This window comes from Martes martes, assembly GCF_963455335.1.
Source record: "Martes martes genome assembly, chromosome: 11".
Taxonomy (NCBI): domain Eukaryota; kingdom Metazoa; phylum Chordata; class Mammalia; order Carnivora; family Mustelidae; genus Martes; species Martes martes.
This window is the reverse complement of record NC_137899.1, coordinates 39,624,076-39,631,251: the sequence shown is the minus strand read 5'-3', so window position 1 is coordinate 39,631,251 and position 7,176 is coordinate 39,624,076. Positions and strand designations below refer to the sequence as shown.

Here is a 7,176-nt window from a genome sequence, read left to right as displayed (position 1 = left end):
ATCTATCCACATGAAAGAACCAAATTACATTGAAGGGGACAAAGAATCCACTTATTAAATATACTGCTAAATATAACGATTAAAAACATACTTCCTTAAAATTGAAAATAAGTCCTACTAGTCTTTATGTACTATTGCTTATTGCATCTAATTCTCCTGGACTTATTTTATTTTACTGAAGCATGTTTTCTAGTAAGTCGTTCAGAGACCTTCAGTTTTAACCATGTCTGTATATATAATAAATTCTACGACTTTCATCACTCTCTCAATTGAATAATCCTTTAGCTGCATGAAGTTCTAGGTTCCAAGTGATTTTCCATTAGCACTCTGAAAACAACTCACAGTTGCTCAAAAAGGAAAGCACACTAATTCATGTATACACCTGATCTGACACAATAATTATTACTTTTATTACACTAATTTGAATTTATAAAGCAGTTACTTGGGAACATTATAATAAATACATTATTTGGATTTTATTCCTTATGACTACATGAGGTAGGTTCTTAGTCACTCCCTTTTACAGATGAAAAAATCTAGAACTTAGAGAAGTAAGGTGATACCAAAACTCACAAAAGGATTAAACAGTAAAGCTGGGAAACACAGAAAGGTAGTTGGACTAGATTGACTTCAAAACCTCAACTTTTTTTTTTTTTTTTTGAGAGAGAGGGGATGGAGGAGCAGAGGGAGAGGGAGAGAGAGAGAATCTCAAGCAGGCTCCATGCCCAGTGCAGAGCCTGACACAGGTTAACTATCTCATGACCCTGAGATCATGACCTGAGTCAAAATCAAGAGTCTAATGCTTAACCTCTTGAACCACCCAGGCACCCCCAAAACCTCCAGTCCTAATCACTAAAAGAAACACCCTGTAGTTCAGTGTCATACATTCCAAACAAGACTACATCTTCTGTTAAAAGTGAGTAAAATTATTGGTACATGCATGATGTGTCCAGAGTATATGCCTATTATCTTTTAAGATCTTATCTAATATGAAATAGGGTTGAAATACTGACACGGGCCCCTCTGGTTGAACATGAAATTGTAGGAGGAAATCAGTCAGATCTTGTTGGTCGATCTCCATCATCCTTTCAGTTGACTCTTTGTATAAAGGTAAAAAGATATTCTCAAAGATAAATTCCTATAAGTAAGGGCAGATTTGCTCTCTGGAATGGCAGCCCATATAGTTCAAATTATCACTACAGAATTTTAATTTCCCACAAGAGAGGGCACAACTTGAAAGAGTGTGTTAACTGGCCAGGTAAGTAACACATTCCTTTATGCCCTCAGCAAAACCATTTCTAAGATACTGTAAAGAATTCCTGTCAAAGATTTCATATCAGGCATTTCTTAATGTTGTGAACTGGTTTCCTGTTGCAAATTCCTTTGTGATCACCTTAGGATTTCTGTTGACATCAAATGGCCTTAGAATTTCTGTAATCACCAACATCTCAAAACATCATTATTAAAGTCAAACAATTTAGCTATCAACTCCCTGAAAAAAATCACTGTATTCTTTATCAATTTATGCCATTTTTAGAACCAACTATTTTCTTATGTTGTGGCCACTTATGAGTACTACTTGCAGTAACTTCCGTATTTACTATATCTGCCACTGGGCCTGGACCTGACTATTATGGTTTAAGCCCTTATGTTTCACAACTGCAAATAATAAATTTTATATCATGTCAAATGATATGAAATTACCATGATGGTTCCCTGGTTTCATCTAGAAATATTTTTTCATCCAACAAGAAACAATAACTTTATTAATGATAGAAAAAGTACAAATTTCAAACCAAGCTGCAGTTATCTTTTGAAACACCAAAAAAAGTCCTCCTTCTCAGATGGTTACATTGTTAATTCCATAACAGCATTTACAATATCATTACTGTTATTCTTCAGGGTTCGGACTGCCTTTGCTCTTGAAACATTTGCCTGTGACATGACCAATTCTATGTCCTTAACTTCTACACCGGTTTCATCAACTTCTTCCTCTTCACTCTCCTCTTGCACAGTTGGAAGTCTGTGTGTTTTCTTGAATGTTTGAGACAGCTTCACCTTGAACTTTGAATTTCTCAGCAGCTGCTAGTTGTGCTTGCTGAGGTAAATCCTTGATCTTGGCTTCCCCCAAAACTATGTAGGTATCTGAAGCTGGGCTCTTGTAGACATCTGGTTTTGTGATGACAAAGAAGATATTCTTAGATTTCCAGATAGTGACTCTTGTAACCCCTCTAACCTGTCGAAGACCCAGTTTGGACATAGCTTTCCATGCCTTCTTTTCACTCCTGCTCTGTTTTGCTTTACTGACTGCTTCTTTACTGATTTCAGTGGCTGCTGCCAGCTGGGCTGGTTGTGTGGCTGTGTGGAATCCTATTCCTCAAGGTCTGATACTGATTCATCACTGTCAGATTCAGTTCCAGACCCTGTCTCAGCCTGGAGCTGTGGCAACTCCTGCTCTGTAGCAGAGATGGTTTCTGTGACTTCACAAGGCATTTTGTGAGGGGGACATGGAACCAAGATGGCAGCAGAAAGAGAGCAAGCAAGAGTCTGACCCACGCCTGTTGCAGAAGGAGAAGGAATATTTGATATAAATTCCCTTTCATGATAACCCTTCTTCTTTCAAAGGTTAAATTTACATTGTTGAATTTGTAAGCAGAATATCAATATCATTTGTATTGGTTTTGTATTGCTGTGTAACAAATTTCCCCAATACTTACTTAGTGGCTTGAAACAACAAACATTTATATAAGACACTGATGAAAGAAATTGATGACACAAATAAATGGAAAGACTTGATACCAAGCCCATAGATTGGAAAATTAATATTGTTAAAATATCCGTACTACTCAGAACAATCTACAGAGTCAATGCAATCCCTACCAATATACCAATAATATTTTTCAGAGAACTAGAACAAACAATCCTAAAATTTGTATGGAACCACAAAAGACCCTGAATAGCCAAAGCAAACTTCAGAAAGAAGAACTGTCTTTTGGCCAGAGTTCCTTGCCACATGGGCCTCTCTGTAGGGCAGCTCCAACATGGGAGCTGTTTTCTGTTGGAGCAAGTGACAAAGGAGAGGACACTTAAAACAGAAGCCTTTTTGTAACCTAATCTCAGAAATGATATCTCAGGGGCACCTGGGTGGCCCAGTGGGTTAAAGCCTCTGCCTTCAGCTCAGGTCATGATCCCGGGGTCCTGGGATCGAGCCCCGCCATCTGGCTCTCTGCTCAGCAGGGGGCCTGCTTCCTCCTCTCTCTGTCTGCCTCTCTGCCTACTTGTGATCTCTGTCTGTCAAATAAATAAATAAAATCTTTAAAAAAAAAAAGAAAAAGAAATGATATCTCATCACTTCTCCTAGATTCTATTCATTAGAAATGAATCCAGCTCACTCAAGAGAAAGGGATAATAAATGGCCGTGAACACTAAGAGGCAGGGATCATTAAGGACTATTTTAGGGACTAATTACTACTTCATTTGTCCACAGTCTATGCTGAAGTTGAAGTATGCAAACTGATTTGTAAATATGTTGGGAGTATTTTCTAGGGAGTGATTCTCATAGCTTATATATTTGATAGAGACATCTAACTCTCTAGGCAAGGATATAGTTTTAAAGCTCTTTAATTTTTATGAAGAGTGCTAATATAATACTAAAATAACTAATACCTAACATATAAATATCTATATATTAGCTTTATCTATATACATCTAGACAACTAGTTTGCTTTAAAGCTTACAGTTATTTATTGAGTGTTTACTCTATGCCAGGTACTTTGCCAACCAATCCACAGAAGTCAGTGCAAAGTGGATATCATTACTCTCATTTTACCAAAAAGGAAACTTAGAGAGGTTAAATGAAGTACTCAGGATCACATAGCTGGAGAACTGGGAGACTGTGGCTTAAATATAAATCAAAAGCCCATCCTATATGTAGCCCTCACACTGTCCAGAAATTTAGTTTTGAATAGATTTTCATCTAGCTTCTGTCAAAAATGAATTTATGCCAAATTATATTATAATAATAGACTGTGGTGGCAAATGTATTCCCTGGTTGATAAAGAGAATCAACTTGCGGGCTTTAAAATATACAGAGTTATATAAGTCCTAACCCAAGATCTACTGAATCAATATTTCTGGGAATAACTTCAATACATTTATGTTTTATATCTTATATTTTAAAACATTCCCCAGAAAATACTTGTGGTACAGGTTTGGAAAACGTTGGTTTAAAGTTGACATTAGTGATTTATTCCACTAAATCAATATTTCTAAAAATACGGTCTATAGAGCCAATGACCACTAAATAAAAGTTTTTCAACAAGAATTCCTAGAGGAGGAGGAGTCCAAGATAGCGGAGGAGTAGGAGACCTTAGTTTTGTCTTGTCCCAGGAATTCAGCTAGATAGCTATCAAATCATTCTGAGCACCTGTGAACTCAACTGGAGATCTAAGAAAAAAATTGCTGCAACTCTACAAATAGAAAAGCAACCATTTTCTGCAAGAAGGCAAGAGAGAAAAACTCACCTTAAAAAAGAGAACAAGAGGCAGTACTGACTGCCAGGGACCTAATCAGTATGGATATAAGTAAGATGTCAGAACTAGAGTTCAGAATAACAATTTTAAAAATACTAGCTGGACTTGTAAAAACCATAGTGGACATAAGAGAATCCCTTTCCGGAGAAATAGAAGAACTAAAACCTTGCCAAGTCAAAATCAAAAAGCTATTAATGAGATACAATAAAAAATGGAAGCTCTAACTGCTAGGATAAATGAGGCAGAAGAAAGAATTAGTGATATAAAAGACAAAATGATGGAGAATAAAGAAGCTGAGAAAAATATAGATAAACAACCACTTGATTATGAGGGAAGAATTTGAGAGATAAGTGATACTATTGTGCAAAACAATATTAGACTAATTGGGATCCCTGAAGAGGAAAGGGGTGGGGAGAGCAGAAGTTTTACTGGAGAAAATTATAGTACATAACTTCCCTAATCTGGAGAAGGGAACAGGCATTCAAGTCCAGGAGGCAAAGAGAACCCCCTCAAAATCAATAATAATAGGTCAACACCTTAACATATAATAGTGAAACTTGCAAATCTCAGAGACAAAAAAAAATCCTGAAAATAGCTCAGGACAAGAGGTTCATAACCTACAAGGGTAGGAATACTAGACGAGCAGCAGACATATCCGCAGAAGCCCGGCAGGCCAGAAAGGACTGGCATGATATATTCAGGGTGCTAAATGGGAAAAGTATGCAGCCAAGAATATTTTATCCAACTAGGATGTCATTCAAAATAGAAGGAGAGATAAAAAGCTTCCAAGACAAAGAGAAACTAAAAGAATTTGTGATCACTAAACCAGCCCTGCAGGAAATATTAAAGGCTATCCTTTAAGCAAAGAGAGAGCCGAAAAGTAACATAGACCAGAAAGGAACAGAGACGATATACAGTAACAATCACTTTACAGACAATACAATGGCACTAAATTAATATCTTTCAATAGTTATTCTGAATGTAAATGAGCGAAATGCCCCAACCAAAAGACACAGGGTATGTCATATTGTATAAAAAAGCAAGATCCATCAACAGACTGTCTACAAAAGACTCATTTTAGACCTAAAGACACCTCTAGATTGAAAGTGAGGGAGTGGGAAATCATTTATCATGCCAATGGACATCAAAAGAAAGCTGGAGTAGCAATCTTTATCAGACAAGTTAGATTTTAAGCCAAAGACTGTAATAAGAGATGAGGAAGGACACTATATAATAATTAAAGGGTCTATCAAACAAGAAGATTTAACAGTTGTAAATATTTATGCCCCTAATATGGGAGCAGCAAATTATATAAACCAACTAATAACAAAATTAAAGAAAAACATCAATAATAATACAATAATAGTAGGGGACTTCAACACCCCATTCACTGTAATGGACAGATCATCTAAGTAGAAGATCACCTAGGAAACAAGGGCTTTGAAAGACACACTGGACCAGATGGACTTTATACATAAATATATTCAGAACATTCCATATCCATATCTATTCTTCATAGATATAGATATATTCAGAACATTCTATCCTAAGCCAATAGAATTCACATTCTTCTCAAATGTACCTGGAACATTTTCCAGTACAGATCACATACTGGGTCTCAAATCTTGTCTCAACCAGTACCAAAAGACTGGGATCATTCCCTGCATATTTTCAGACCACAGTGCTTCCAAACTGGAACTCAACCACAAGAGGAAATTTGGAAAGAACTCAAATCATGGAGGCTAAAGAGCATCCTACTAAAGAATGAATGGGTCAACCAGGAAATTACAGAAGAATTTAAATAAATTCATGGAAACAAATGAAAATGAAAACACAACTGTTCAAAATCTTTGGGATGCAGCAAAGGCAGTCCCCTAAGAGGAAAGTGTATAGCAATACAAGATTTTCTCATGAAACGAGAAAGGTCTCAAATATACAAACTAAACTTACATCTAAAGGAGCTGGAGAAAGAACAGCAAATAAAGCCTAAATCCAGCAGGAGAAGATAATTAATAATGATTAGAACAGAAATCAGTGAAGCAGAAACCAAAAGAAGAGTAGAACTGAGCAAGGAAACTAGGAGTTGGTTCTTTGAAAGAATTAGTAAGATTGATAAAACCCTGGCCAGACTTATCAAAAAGAAAAAAGGAAGGTCCCAAATAATAAAATTATGAATGAAAGAGGACAGATCATAACCAGCATTAAAGAAATACAAACAGTTATAAGAACATTATGAGCAATTATATGCCAACAAATTGGGCAATCTGGAAGAAATGGACGCATTCCTAGAGATGTACAAACTACCAAAACTGAAAGAGGAAGAAATAGAAAACCTGAACAGACCCATAACCACAAGGAAACTGAAGCAGTCATCAAAAATCTCCCAACAAACAAGAGTCCAGGACCGGATGGCTTCCCAAGGGAATTATAGTCAACATTTAAAGAAGAATGAATACCTATTCTTCTGAAGCTATTTCAAAAAACAGAAATGCAAGAAAAACTAACAAACTTTTTCTATGAACATGGATGCAAAAATTCTCACCAAGACACTAGCCAATATGATGCAACAGTACATTGAAAGGATTATTCACCATGACCATGTGGGATTTATTCCTGGGCTGCAAGGTTGGTTTAACATCCACAA

General features: G+C 36.4%; 1 pseudogene across 1 annotated transcript; it reads right to left on the bottom strand.

Moving 5' to 3' along the window:
* Nucleotides 1-666: 666 nt before the first annotated feature.
* LOC308352541 (nascent polypeptide-associated complex subunit alpha-like) lies at nucleotides 667-2,493 on the bottom strand (annotated as a pseudogene). The gene has a single exon. The product of its transcript is annotated as a nascent polypeptide-associated complex subunit alpha-like (transcript).
* Between the last annotated feature and the right edge of the window lie 4,683 nt (nucleotides 2,494-7,176).